The sequence below is a fragment of the Oncorhynchus keta genome, unplaced genomic scaffold, assembly GCF_023373465.1.
Source record: "Oncorhynchus keta strain PuntledgeMale-10-30-2019 unplaced genomic scaffold, Oket_V2 Un_contig_5502_pilon_pilon, whole genome shotgun sequence".
NCBI classification, from domain to species: domain Eukaryota; kingdom Metazoa; phylum Chordata; class Actinopteri; order Salmoniformes; family Salmonidae; genus Oncorhynchus; species Oncorhynchus keta.
In genome coordinates this window covers 117258-131630 of record NW_026288329.1, presented here as the reverse complement: position 1 = coordinate 131630, position 14373 = coordinate 117258, and positions in this window count along the sequence as shown.

Here is a 14373-nt window from a genome sequence, read left to right as displayed (position 1 = left end):
ATTAATCAGAACATCAATAATAATAGTAGTGGACCTGGGATTACCATTAACAGCAACTACAATATTAATCAGAACATCAATAATAATAGTAGTGGACCTGGGATTACCATTAACAGCAACTACAATATTAATCAGAACATCAATAATAATAATAGTGGACCTGGGATTACCATTAACAGCAACTACAATATTAATCAGAACATCAATAATAATAGTAGTGGACCTGGGATTACCATTAACAGCAACTATATAATCAGAACATCAATAATAATAGTAGTGGACCTGGGATTACCATTAACAGCAACTACAATATTAATCAGAACATCAATAATAATAGTAGTGGACCTATTAATCAGAACATCAATAATAATAGTAGTGGACCTGGGATTACCATTAACAGCAACTACAATATTAATCAGAACATCAATAATAATAGTAGTGGACCTGGGATTACCATTAACAGCAACTACAATATTAATCAGAACATCAATAATAATAGTAGTGGACCTGGGATTACCATTAACAGCAACTACAATATTAATCAGAACATCAATAATAATAGTAGTGGACCTGGGATTACCATTAACAGCAACTACAATATTAATCAGAACATCAATAATAATAGTAGTGGACTGGGATTACCATTAACAGCAACTACAATATTAATCAGAACATCAATAATAATAGTAGTGGACATGGGATTACCATTAACAGCAGTGGACCTGGGATTACCATTAACAGCAACTACAATATTAATCAGAACATCAATAATAATAGTAGTGGACCTGGGATTACCATTAACAGCAACTAAATATTAATCAGAACATCAATAATAATAATAGTAGTGGACCTGGGATTACCATTAACAGCAACTACAATATGAATCAGAACATCAATAATAATAGTAGTGGACCTGGGATTACCATTAACAGCAACTACAACTACAATATGAATCAGAACATCAATAATAATAGTAGTGGACCTGGGATTACCATTAACAGCAACTACAACTACAATATGAATCAGAACATCAATAATAATAGTAGTGGACCTGGGATTACCATTAACAGCAACTACAACTACAATATTAATCAGAACATCAATAATAATAGTAGTGGACCTGGGATTACCATTAACAGCAACTACAACAACAATATTAATCAGAACATCAATAATAATAATAGTAGTGGACATGGGATTACCATTAACAGCAACTACAACAACAATATTAATCAGAACATCAATAATAATAGTAGTGGACCTGGGATTACCATTAACAGCAACTACAACAACAATATTAATCAGAACATCAATAATAATAGTAGTGGACCTGGGATTACCATTAACAGCAACTACAACAACAATATTAATCAGAACATCAATAATAATAGTAGTGGACCTGGGATTACCATTAACAGCAACTACAACAACAATATTAATCAGAACATCAATAATAATAGTAGTGGTGGACCTGGGATTACCATTAACAGCAACTACAACAACAATATTAATCAGAACATCAATAATAATAATAGTAGTAGTGGACATGGGATTACCATTAACAGCAACTACAACAACAATATTAATCAGAACATCAATAATAATAGTAGTGGACATGGGATTACCATTAACAGCAACTACAACAACAATATTAATCAGAACATCAATAATAATAGTAGTGGTGGACATGGGATTACCATTAACAGCAACTACAACAACAATATTAATCAGAACATCAATAATAATAATAGTAGTGGACATGGGATTACCATTAACAGCAACTACAACAAGAATATTAATCAGAACATCAATAATAATAGTAGTGGACATGGGATTACCATTAACAGCAACTACAACAACAATATTAATCAGAACATCAATAATAATAGTAGTGGACATGGGATTACCATTAACAGCAACTACAATATTAATCAGAACATCAATAATAATAGTAGTAGTGGACATGGGATTACCATTAACAGCAACTACAACAACAATATTAATCAGAACATCAATAATAATAGTAGTGTGGACATGGGATTACCATTAACAGCAACTACAACAACAATATTAATCAGAACATCAATAATAATAGTAGTAGTGGACATGGGATTACCATTAACAGCAACTACAACAACAATATTAATCAGAACATCAATAATAATAATAGTAGTGGACATGGGATTACCATTAACAGCAACTACAACAACAATATTAATCAGAACATCAATAATAATAGTAGTGGACATGGGATTACCATTAACAGCAACTACAACAACAATATTAATCAGAACATCAATAATAATAATAGTAGTGGACATGGGATTACCATTAACAGCAACTACAACAACAATATTAATCAGAACATCAATAATAATAGTAGTGGTGGACCTGGGATTACCATTAACAGCAACTACAACAACAATATTAATCAGAACATCAATAATAATAATAGTAGTGGACATGGGATTACCATTAACAGCAACTACAACAACAATATTAATCAGAACATCAATAATAATAATAGTAGTGGACATGGGATTACCATTAACAGCAACTACAACAACAATATTAATCAGAACATCAATAATAATAGTAGTGGACATGGGATTACCATTAACAGCAACTACAACAACAATATTAATCAGAACATCAATAATAATAGTAGTGGACATGGGATTACCATTAACAGCAACTACAACAACAATATTAATCAGAACATCAATAATAATAATAGTGGTGGACATGGGATTACCATTAACAGCAACTACAACAACAATATTAATCAGAACATCAATAATAATAATAGTAGTGGACATGGGATTACCATTAACAGCAACTACAACAACAATATTAATCAGAACATCAATAATAATAATAGTAGTGGACATGGGATTACCATTAACAGCAACTACAACAACAATATTAATCAGAACATCAATAATAATAGTAGTGGTGGACATGGGATTACCATTAACAGCAACTACAACAACAATATTAATCAGAACATCAATAATAATAATAGTAGTGGACATGGGATTACCATTAACAGCAACTACAACAACAATATTAATCAGAACATCAATAATAATAGTAGTGGTGGACATGGGATTACCATTAACAGCAACTACAACAACAATATTAATCAGAACATCAATAATAATAATAGTAGTGGATATGGGATTACCATTAACAGCAACTACAACAACAATATTAATCAGAACAACAATAGATTAAAGCAATGGTAGTAGACCAGTGTCAACATGACTGAGAAGACACATGACCTGGTAGTGGACCAGTGTCAACATGACTGAGAAGACACATGACCTGGTAGTAGACCAGTGTCAACATGACTGAGAAGACACATGACCTGGTAGTAGACCAGTGTCAACATGACTGAGAAGACACATGACCTGGTAGTAGACCAGTGTCAACATGACTGAGAAGACACATGACCTGGTAGTAGACCAGTGTCAACATGACTGAGAAGACACATGACCTGGTAGTGGACCAGTGTCAACATGACTGAGAAGACACATGACCTGGTAGTAGACCAGTGTCAACATGACTGAGAAGACACATGACCTGGTAGTAGACCAGTGTCAACATGACTGAGAAGACACATGACCTGGTAGTAGACCAGTGTCAACATGACTGAGAAGACACATGACCTGGTAGTAGACCAGTGTCAACATGACTGAGAAGACACATGACCTGGTAGTGGACCAGTGTCAACATGACTGAGAAGACACATGACCTGGTAGTGGACCAGTGTCAACATGACTGAGAAGACACATGACCTGGTATGAAAGACAAAACAAAACAAGATGGGAAATATTATCGACATTACATTGCATTCTTCACTGGCTGTCCCTCAGGTTGTGGCAGGAGGACACATATTTATTTGGCTGCCATTTTGGATTTCACCCAATAAATATTAGATATGTTCTTCTTACTTCTCATATATGTACAGAATGATCATTTTGTGAAAGAAAGATTATCTTATTTCTGAATGTTTGTCACAGTGTAATAGGAAATAGCAGCTCTGTCTCTACCTCTCCCCATGGACAGAGTGAGCTCAGCCTGTCATCTCTGGTCTCTATAGTCAGATTGATCACTGAGTCTGTACCTAGTCTGTGTTTTTCTCTGTTTTCTATCAGTCACAGTGCTCAGATAGTCTGCCACCATGTACTGTCTGTTTAGAGACAAATAGCATCGAAGTCGTGGTGTCTTTCCAAAAGGTGATATATTTTTATTTTAGCCTTGTGATGATTTGGTTGGGCCAGATTTTCTGAGTGCTGTCCTGAGGCTCTATGGGGTTGGTTTGGGTTAGTGAACTGAGCCTCAGAACCAGCTGGCTGAGGGGACTCTTCTCTTGTATCATCTCTTGACATTGTAGAGCTGTGTGATGGAATGTTTTGGGGTCACTTGTTTTTAGATGTGATGTCTCTTTTCTCTATTTGAATGAGGAGGGGGTTTCGGCCCCATTCTGCTCTACAGGCCTTATCTGGTGTTTTTCTTTGCACTTGCAGTACAGTCTGGCAAAACTCTGCATGCAGTATTTCCATTGGATGTTTGTCCCATTTGGTGAATTCATTACTAGAGAGTGGACCCCATACTTCACTGCCTTATAGAGCAATTGGTTCTATAACTGACTGGACATGTCGGTTTTTATGTTCCATTTAATGGCATTGAATGCTCTTCTTGCTTTGTCTCTGATCTCGTTCACAGCCATGTGAAAGCTACCCGGGTTGCTGATATTAAGTCCTAGATACGTCTCGTTCACAGCCATGTGAAAGCTACCCGAGTTGATGATATTAAGTCCTAGATACGTCTCGTTCCCAGCCATGTGAAAGCTACCCGTGTTGCTGATATTAAGTCCTAGATACGTCTCGTTCACAGCCATGTGAAAGCTACCCGAGTTGATGATATTAAGTCCTAGATACGTCTCGTTCACAGCCATGTGAAAGCTACCCGAGTTGCTGATATTAAGTCCTAGATACGTGTCGTTTTTGTTGTGTTCTAATTGAACTGTGTCCAAATATAGGTCTGACAGAACCTGTGGTTAACGGTCAGAGCCATCTGACAGAACCTGTGGTTAACGGTCAGAGCCCAGGTGAACCTGTGAATAACGGTAGAGCCCAGGTCTGACAGAACCTGTGGTTAACGGTCAGGGCCCAGAGCCCCGGTCTGACAGAACCTGTGGTTAACGGTCAGAGCCCAGAGCCCAGGTCACAGAACCTGTGGTTAACGGTGAGCCCAGGTTAGAACCTGTGAATAACGGTCAGAGCCCAGGTCTGACAGAACCTGTGAATAACGGTCAGAGCCCAGGTCTGACAGAACCTGTGAATAACGGTCCTAGAGCCCAGGTCTGACAGAACCTGTGAAAGAGCCCAGGTCAGACAGAACCTGTGGTTAACGGTCAGAGCCCAGGTCTGACAGAACCTGTGGTTAAGGTCAGAGCCCAGGTCAGACAGAACCTGTGGTTAACGGTCAGAGCCCAGGTCAGACAGAACCTGTCAACAGCCAGGTCTGACAGAACCTGAAAGAGCCCAGGTCTGACAGAACCTGTGGTTAACGGTCAGAGCACAGGTCAGACAGAACCTGTGGTTAACGGTCAGAGCCCAGGTCAGACAGAACCTGTGGTTAACGGTCAGAGCCCAGGTCAGACAGAACCTGTGGTTAACGGTCAGAGCCAAGAGCCCAGGTCTGACAGAACCCGTGGTTAACGGTCAGAGCCCAGGTCTGACAGAACCTGTGGTTAACGGTCAGAGCCCAGAGCCCAGGTCAGACAGAACCTGTGATTAACAGTCAGAGCCCAGGTCTGACAGAACCTGTGGTTAACGGTCAGAGCCCAGGTCTGACAGAACCTGTGGTTAACGGTCAGATCCCAGGTCTGACAGAACCTGTGATTAACGGTCAGAGCCCAGGTCAGACATGTGGTTAACGGTCAGAGCCCAGGTCTGACAGAACCTGTGGTTAACGGTCTCTGACAGAACCTGTGATTAACGGTCAGAGCCCAGGTCAGACAGAACCTGTGGTTAACGGTCAGAGCCCAGGTCAGACAGAACCTGTGGTTAACGGTCAGAGCCCAGAGCCCAGGTCTGACAGAACCTGTGGTTAACGGTCAGAGCCCAGAGCCCAGGTCTGACAGAACTTGTGATTAACGATCAGAGCCCAGAGCCCAGGTATGACAGAAGCTGTGGTTAACGGTCAGAGCCCAGGTCAGACAGAACCTGTGGTTAACGGTCAGAGCCCAGGTCAGACAGAACCTGTGGTTAACGGTCAGAGCCCAGAGCCCAGGTCTGACAGAACCTGTGGTTAACGGTCAGAGCCCAGGTCAGACAGAACCTGTGGTTAACGGTCAGAGCCCAGGTCAACAGAACCTGTGGTTAACGGTCAGAGCCCAGGTCTCTGACAGAACCTGTGGTTAACGGTCAGAGCCCAGGTCTGACAGAACCTGTGGTTAACGGTCAGAGCCCAGGTCTGACAGAACCTGTGATTAACGGTCAGAGCCCAGGTCAGACAGAACCTGTGGTTAACGGTCAGAGCCCAGGTCAGACAGAACCTGTGGTTAACTGTCAGAGCTAGAGCCCAGGTCTGACAGAACCTGTGGTTAACGGTCAGAGCCCAGAGCCCAGGTCTGACAGAACTTGTGATTAACGATCAGAGCCCAGAGCCCAGGTATGACAGAAGCTGTGGTTAACGGTCAGAGCCCAGGTCAGACAGAACCTGTGGTTAACGGTCAGAGCCCAGGTCAGACAGAACCTGTGGTTAACGGTCAGAGCCCAGAGCCAGGTCTGACAGAACCTGTGGTTAACGGTCAGAGCCCAGGTCAGACAGAACCTGTAGTTAACGGTCAGAGCCCAGGTCAGACAGAACCTGTGGTTAACGGTCAGAGCCCAGGTCTGACAGAACCTGTGGTTAACGGTCAGAGCCCAGGTCTGACAGAACCTGTGGTTAACGGTCAGAGCCGAGGTCTGACAGAACCTGTGATTAACGGTCAGAGCCCAGGTCAGACAGAACCTGTGGTTAACGGTCATCAGACAGAACCTGTGGTTAACTCAGAGCCCAGAGCCCAGGTCTGACAGAACCTGTGGTTAACGGTCAGAGCCCAGAGCCCAGGTCTGACAGAACTTGTGATTAACGAGAGCCTATGACAGAAGCTGGGTTAACGGTCAGAGCCCAGGTCTGACAGAACCTGTGGTTAACGGTCAGAGCCGAGGTCTGACAGAACCTGTGGTTAACGGTCAGAGCCCAGGTCTGACAGAACCTGTGGTTAACGGTCAGAGCTAGAGCCCAGGTCTGACAGAACCTGTGGTTAACGGTCAGAGCCCAGGTCAGACAGAACCTGTGGTTAACGGTCAGAGCCCAGAGCCCAGGTCTGACAGAACCTGTGTTAACTCAGAGATTTAGAGCCCAGGTCTGACAGAACCTGTGATTAACGGTCAGAGCCCAGGTCTGACAGAACCTGTGGTTAACGGTCAGAGCCCAGGTCTGACAGAACCTGTGGTTAATGGTCAGAGCCCAGAGCCCAGGTCAGACAGAACCTGTGGTTAACGGTCAGAGCCCAGAGCCCAGGTCAGACAGAACCTGTGGTTAACGGTCAGAGCCCAGGTCAGACAGAACCTGATTAACAGTCAGAGCCCAGGTCTGACAGAACCTGTGGTTAACGGTCAGAGCCCAGGTCAGACAGAACCTGTGGTTAACGGTCAGAGCCCAGGTCTGACAGAACCTGTGGTTAACGGTCAGAGCCCAGGTCAGACAGAACCTGTGGTTAACGGTCAGAGCCCAGGTCTGACAGAACCTGTGGTTAACGGTCAGAGCCCAGGTCAGACAGAACCTGTGGTTAACGGTCAGAGCCCCGGTCAGACAGAACCTGTGGTTCACGGTCAGAGCCCAGGTCAGACAGAACCTGTGGTTAACGGTCAGAGCCCAGGTCAGACAGAACCTGTGGTTAACGGTCAGAGCCCAGGTCAGACAGAACCTGTGGTTAACGGTCAAGAGCCCAGGTCTGACCCTGTGGTTAACGGTCAGAGCCCAGGTCAGACAGAACCTGTGGTTAACGGTCAGAGCCCAGGTCTGACAGAACCTGTGGTTAACCAGAGCCCAGGTCTGACAGAACCTGTGGTTAACGGTCAGAGCCCAGAGCCCAGGTCTGACAGAACCTGTGGTTAACGGTCAGAGCCCAGGTCTGACAGAACCTGTGGTTAACGGTCAGAGCCCAGGTCTGACAGAACCTGTGGTTAACGGTCAGGCCCAGGTCCGACAGAACATGTTGTTAACGGTCAGAGCCCAGGTCCGACAGAACATGTGGTTAACGGTCAGAGCCCAGGTCAGACAGAACCTGTGGTTAACAGTCAGAGCCCAGGTCTGACAAAACCTGTGGTTAACGGTCAGAGCCCAGGTCAGACAGAACCTGTGGTTAACGGTCAGAGCCCAGGTCAGACAGAACCTGTGGTTAACGGTCAGAGCCCAGGTCAGACAGAACCTGTGGTTCACGGTCAGAGCCCAGGTCAGACAGAACCTGTGGTTAACGGTCAGAGCCCAGGTCAGACAGAACCTGTGGTTAACGGTCAGAGCCCAGGTCTGACAGAACCTGTGGTTAACGGTCAGAGCCCAGGTCTGACAGAACCTGTGGTTAACAGTCAGAGCCCAGGTCAGACAGAACCTATGATTAACAGTCAGAGCCCAGGTCTGACAGAACCTGTGGTTAACGGTCAGAGCCCAGAGCCCAGGTCTGACAGAACCTGTGGTTAACGGTCAGAGCCCAGGTCTGACAGAACCTGTGGTTAACGGTCAGAGCCCAGGTCTGACAGAACCTGTGGTTAACGGTCAGAGCCCAGGTCTGACAGAACCTGTGGTTAACGGTCAGAGCCCAGGTCCCACAGAACATGTGGTTAACGGTCAGAGCCCAGGTCCGACAGAACATGTGGTTAACGGTCAGAGCCCAGGTCAGACAGAACCTGTGGTTAACAGTCAGAGCCCAGGTCTGACAGAACCTGTGGTTAACGGTCAGAGCCCAGGTCAGACAGAACCTGTGGTTAACGGTCAGAGCCCAGGTCAGACAGAACCTGTGGTTAACGGTCAGAGCCCAGGTCTGACAGAACCTGTGGTTCACGGTCAGAGCCCAGGTCAGACAGAACCTGTGGTTAACGGTCAGAGCCCAGGTCAGACAGAACCTGTGGTTAACGGTCAGAGCCCAGGTCTGACAGAACCTGTGGTTAACGGTCAGAGCCCAGGTCAGACAGAACCTATGATTAACAGTCAGAGCCCAGGTCTGACAGAACCTGTGGTTAACGGTCAGAGCTCAGGTCTGACAGAACCTGTGGTTAACGGTCAGAGCCCAGGTCAGACAGAACCTGTGGTTAACAGTCTGAGCCCAGGTCTGACAGTACCTGTGGTTAATAGTCAGAGCCCAGGTCTGACAGAACCTGTGGTTAACGGTCAGAGCCCAGGTCTGACAGAACCTGTGGTTAACGGTCAGAGCCCAGGTCAGACAGAACCTGTGGTTAACAGTCAGAGCCCAGGTCTGACAGTACCTGTGGTTAATAGTCAGAGCCCAGGTCTGACAGAACCTGTGGTTAACGGTCAGAGCCCAGGTCAGACAGAACCTGTGGTTAACAGTCAGAGCCCAGGTCTGACAGAACCTGTGGTTAACAGTCAGAGCCCAGGGCTGACAGAACCTGTGGTTAACAGTCAGAGCCCAGGTCTGACAGAACCTGTGGTTAACAGTCAGAGCCCATGTCTGACAGAACCTGTGGTTAACAGTCAGAGCCCAGGTCTGACAGAACCTGTGGTTAACAGTCAGAGCCCAGGTCTGACAGAACCTGTGGTTAACTGAGCCCCTGTCTGACAGAACCTGTGGTTAACAGTCAGAGCCCAGGTCTGACAGAACCTGTGGTTAACAGTCAGAGCCCAGGTCTGAAGAACCTGAACGGTGAGCCCAGGTCAGTGTGGTTAACAGTCAGAGCCCTAGGTCTGATAGAACCTGTGGTTATATTTAGATCAGAGCCCAGGTCTGACAGAACCTTTCTTGAAGTCTACAAATTATGAGTACGTAATGTGGTCTGTTGTGCACTATTTAAAAAATGATGTAGTCTGATATTTATGATACTGAGGACAAATGATGTAGTCTGATATTTATGATACTGTAGAGAAATGATGTAGTCTGATATTTATGATACTGTAGAGAAATGATGTAGTCTGATATTTATGATACTGTAGAGAAATGATGTAGTCTGATATTTATGATACTGAGGAGAAATGATGTAGTCTGATATTTATGATACTGTAGAGAAATGATGTAGTCTGATATTTATGATACTACAGAGAATTTTCCCAAACTTGCTGTTAATGGAAATTCCCCTGTAATTATTTGGGTCAAATTTGTCTTCATTTTTATAGATTGGTGTGATCAATCCCTGGTTCCAAATATCGGGGACAATCCCTGGAGTGAAGATAATGTTGAAGAGTTTGAGTATAGCCAATTTAATTTGTGGTCTGTATATTTGATTATTTCATTTAAAATACCATCAGCACCACATATCTTTTTGGGTTGGAGAGTGTATTGATTTTCAAATAATCACTGTTCTCTAATTGGGATATCCACATAATTCTGATAGTCTTTGACTGCTGATTCAAGAATTTTTAATTGTTCTTATATATCTTGTTTTTCTGGGCTCTTTGTTATATCGCTGTAGAGATTTTCAAAGTGATTTCATCACATCACCATTTTGGAAAAGCCAATTCCTCATGATGTGGTTTGTTTAATTTATTCACATTCTCTCAGAAGTGGTTTGGTTCTATGGATTCCTCAATGACATCCATCTGATTTCTAACGTACTGTTCCTGTTTTGTTATAGGATGTGTTTGTATTGCCTCAGTGTTTCCCCCTATGTTATGGATCTTGTCACGTCACCTCTAGGTCACCAGGCTGCTCGTTATGGCACACACCTGTCAACATCGTTATGAGCACCTGCTCGTCATCAGACTCACCTGGACTCCATCACCTCCCTGATTACCTTCCCTATATATGTCTCTCCCATGGGTTCCTTCCCTATATATGTCCCTCCCATTGGTTCCTTCCCTATATATGTCCCTCCCATTGGTTCCTTCCCTATATATGTCCCTCCCATTGGTTCCTTCCCTATATATGTCCCTCCCATTGGTTCCTTCCCTATATATGTCCCTCCCATTGGTTCCTTCCCTATATATGTCCCTCCCATTGGTTCCTTCCCTATATATGTCCCTCCCATTGGTTCCTTCCCTATATATGTCTCTCCCTTTGGTTCCTTCCCTATATATGTCTCTCCCTTTGGTTCCTTCCCTATATATGTCCCTCCCATTGGTTCCTTCCCTATATCTGTCACTCCCATTGGTTCCTTCCCTATATATGTCCCTCCCATTGGTTCCTTCCCTATATATGTCCCTCCCATTGGTTCCTTCCCTATATATGTCCCTCCCATTGGTTCCTTCCCTATATATGTCTCTCCCTTTGGTTCCTTCCCTATATATGTCTCTCCCTTTGGTTCCTTCCCTATATATGTCACTCCCTTTGGTTCCTTCCCTATATATGTCCCTCCCATTGGTTCCTTCTCTATTTATGTCCCTCCCTTTGGTTCCTTCCCAGACTATCATCCCTTTGGTTCCTTCCTGTTTATGTCCCTTGTTGGTTCCTTCCCTATATATGTCCACTCCCTTTGAACTTCCTTCCCTGATATATGTCCCTCCCTTTGGTTCCTTCCCTATCTATGTCTCTCCCTGTGGTTCCTTCCCTATATATTTTTCCCTTTATTTTCCCAATTATTCCCTCCCATTTTCCTTCCCTATGATCTGTTCCTTTTGGTTCCTTCCCTGTATTCCCTCCCTTTAGTTCCTTCCCTAAGGATGTCCCTCCCATTGAGTTCCTTCCCTATATATGCCTCCCTTTGGTTCCTTCCCTATATATGTCCCTCCCAAGGATGCTTCCCAAGGAGGCTAATTCCCCCCTTTGGCTTTTCCCAAATGTCCCTTTATGTTCCTTCCCAAATTCCCTCCCATTGGTTCCTTCAGGAGAATGTTAAGGCTCCCATTGGTTCCTTCCCTAGAGATTGTCCCTTTTGGCCTACCTATAATTGTCCCTTTTGGTTCCATGCCCATCTATAGGCCTGTTTGGTTCCTTCCCTTTATGTCACTCCCTTTGGTTCCTCCCCCAGAGTTCAGCCTACTATCGTTTCTGTTTAAGCTTCCTGTCTGTGCATTGTTCCACAGTGCTGTAGGTTACCTAAAACAGTCCCTCTCAGCCTGACTCATTGACTATGTACAGACCCAGTGTTCCACTGTGCTGTAGATATATTTTTCTAATTTATTTTCTCAGCCTACCATTGACTATGTACAAACCATTTTCCACAGAGCTGTTCTTTTGGTGTACCTTTCAAAAGAGTCCCCTTCAGCCTACCATTGACTATGTAACCAGACCCTAGTGTTCCACAGAGCTGTAGGAGGCTACCTACCAAAAGAGTCCCTCTCAGCCTAATTGACTATGTAACAGAGGCTAGTGTTCCAAGAGCTGTAGGTGTAATTAACCAAAAGAGTCCCATCAGGCCTACCATTGACTATGTACAGAGGCTAATTTGCCAGAGGAGGTGTACCTAACCAAAAGATGCTAATTAACCAAGTGCTAATTAACCATGGAGGTGAATTAACCAAGGAGGCTAATTAACCAAGGAGGCTAATTTGCCAAGCCTAATTAACCAAGGATGCTATGTAACAGACCCTAGTTAACCAAGGAGCTAATTTGCCAAATGTAAAGTTTATGTTCCCTCTCAGCCTACCATTTGTGGCTGCAGGAGAATGTTAAGGCCCAAAAGTTGTTCCACAGAGCTGTATTTTTGGCCTACCAAAAGAGTTTTTGGTCTTGCCTTCCATCTATAGGCCTGTTTAGACCCAGTGTTCCACAGAGCTGTAGGTGGACCTACCAAAAGAGTCCCCTCTCAGCCTACCATTGACTATGTACAGACCCAGTGTTCCACAGAGCTGTAGGTGTACCTACCAAAAGAGTCCCCTCTCAGCCTACCATTGACTATGTACAGACCCAGTGTTCCACAGAGCTGTAGGTGGACCTACCAAAAGAGTCCCCTCTCAGCCTACCATTGACTATGTACAGACCCAGTGTTCCACAGAGCTGTAGGTGGACCTACCAAAAGAGTCCCCTCTCAGCCTACCATTGACTATGTACAGACCCAGTGTTCCACAGAGCTGTAGGTGTACCTACCAAAAGAGTCCCCTCTCAGCCTACCATTGACTATGTACAGACCCAGTGTTCCACAGAGCTGTAGGTGTACCTACCAAAAGAGTCCCCTCTCAGCCTACCATTGACTATGTACAGACCCAGTGTTCCACAGAGCTGTAGGTGTACCTACCAAAAGAGTCCCCTCTCAGCCTACCATTGACTATGTACAGACCCAGTGTTCCACAGAGCTGTAGGAGTACCTACCAAAAGAGTCCCCTCTCAGCCTACCATTGACTATGTACAGACCCAGTGTTCCACAGAGCTGTAGGTGTACCTACCAAAAGAGTCCCCTCTCAGCCTACCATTGACTATGTACAGACCCAGTGTTCCACAGAGCTGTAGGAGTACCTACCAAAAGAGTCCCCTCTCAGCCTACCATTGACTATGTACAGACCCAGTGTTCCACAGAGCTGTAGGAGTACCTACCAAAAGAGTCCCCTCTCAGCCTACCATTGACTATGTACAGACCCAGTGTTCCACAGAGCTGTAGGTGTACCTACCAAAAGAGTCCCCTCTCAGCCTACCATTGACTATGTACAGACCCAGTGTTCCACAGAGCTGTAGGAGTACCTACCAAAAGAGTCCCCTCTCAGCCTACCATTGACTATGTACAGACCCAGTGTTCCACAGAGCTGTAGGAGTACCTACCAAAAGAGTCCCCTCTCAGCCTACCATTGACTATGTACAGACCCAGTGTTTGACAGAGCTGTAGGTGTACCTACCAAAAGAGTCCCCTCTCAGCCTACCATTGACTATGTACAGACCCAGTGTTCCACAGAGCTGTAGGTGTACCTAGGGAAAAGGTTGTTGCTTCCTGTCTGTATTGACTAGGGACAGACCCAGTGTTCCTGTCTGTAGGTGTACCTACCTGTGGGGAAAAGTCCCCTTCAGCCTACCATCTGTATGTGGGGAGGGAAAGTGTTCCACAGAGCTGTAGGTGGGGAGGGAAAGGTCCCCTCTCAGCCTGTCTGACTATGTACAGGGAAAGGTTGTTCCCAGAGCTGTAGGTGGGGGGAAAGGTCCCCTTGCCTACCTGACTATGTACAGACCCAGTGTTCCACAGAGCTGTAGGTGTACCTACCTAAAGAGTCCCCTCTTCA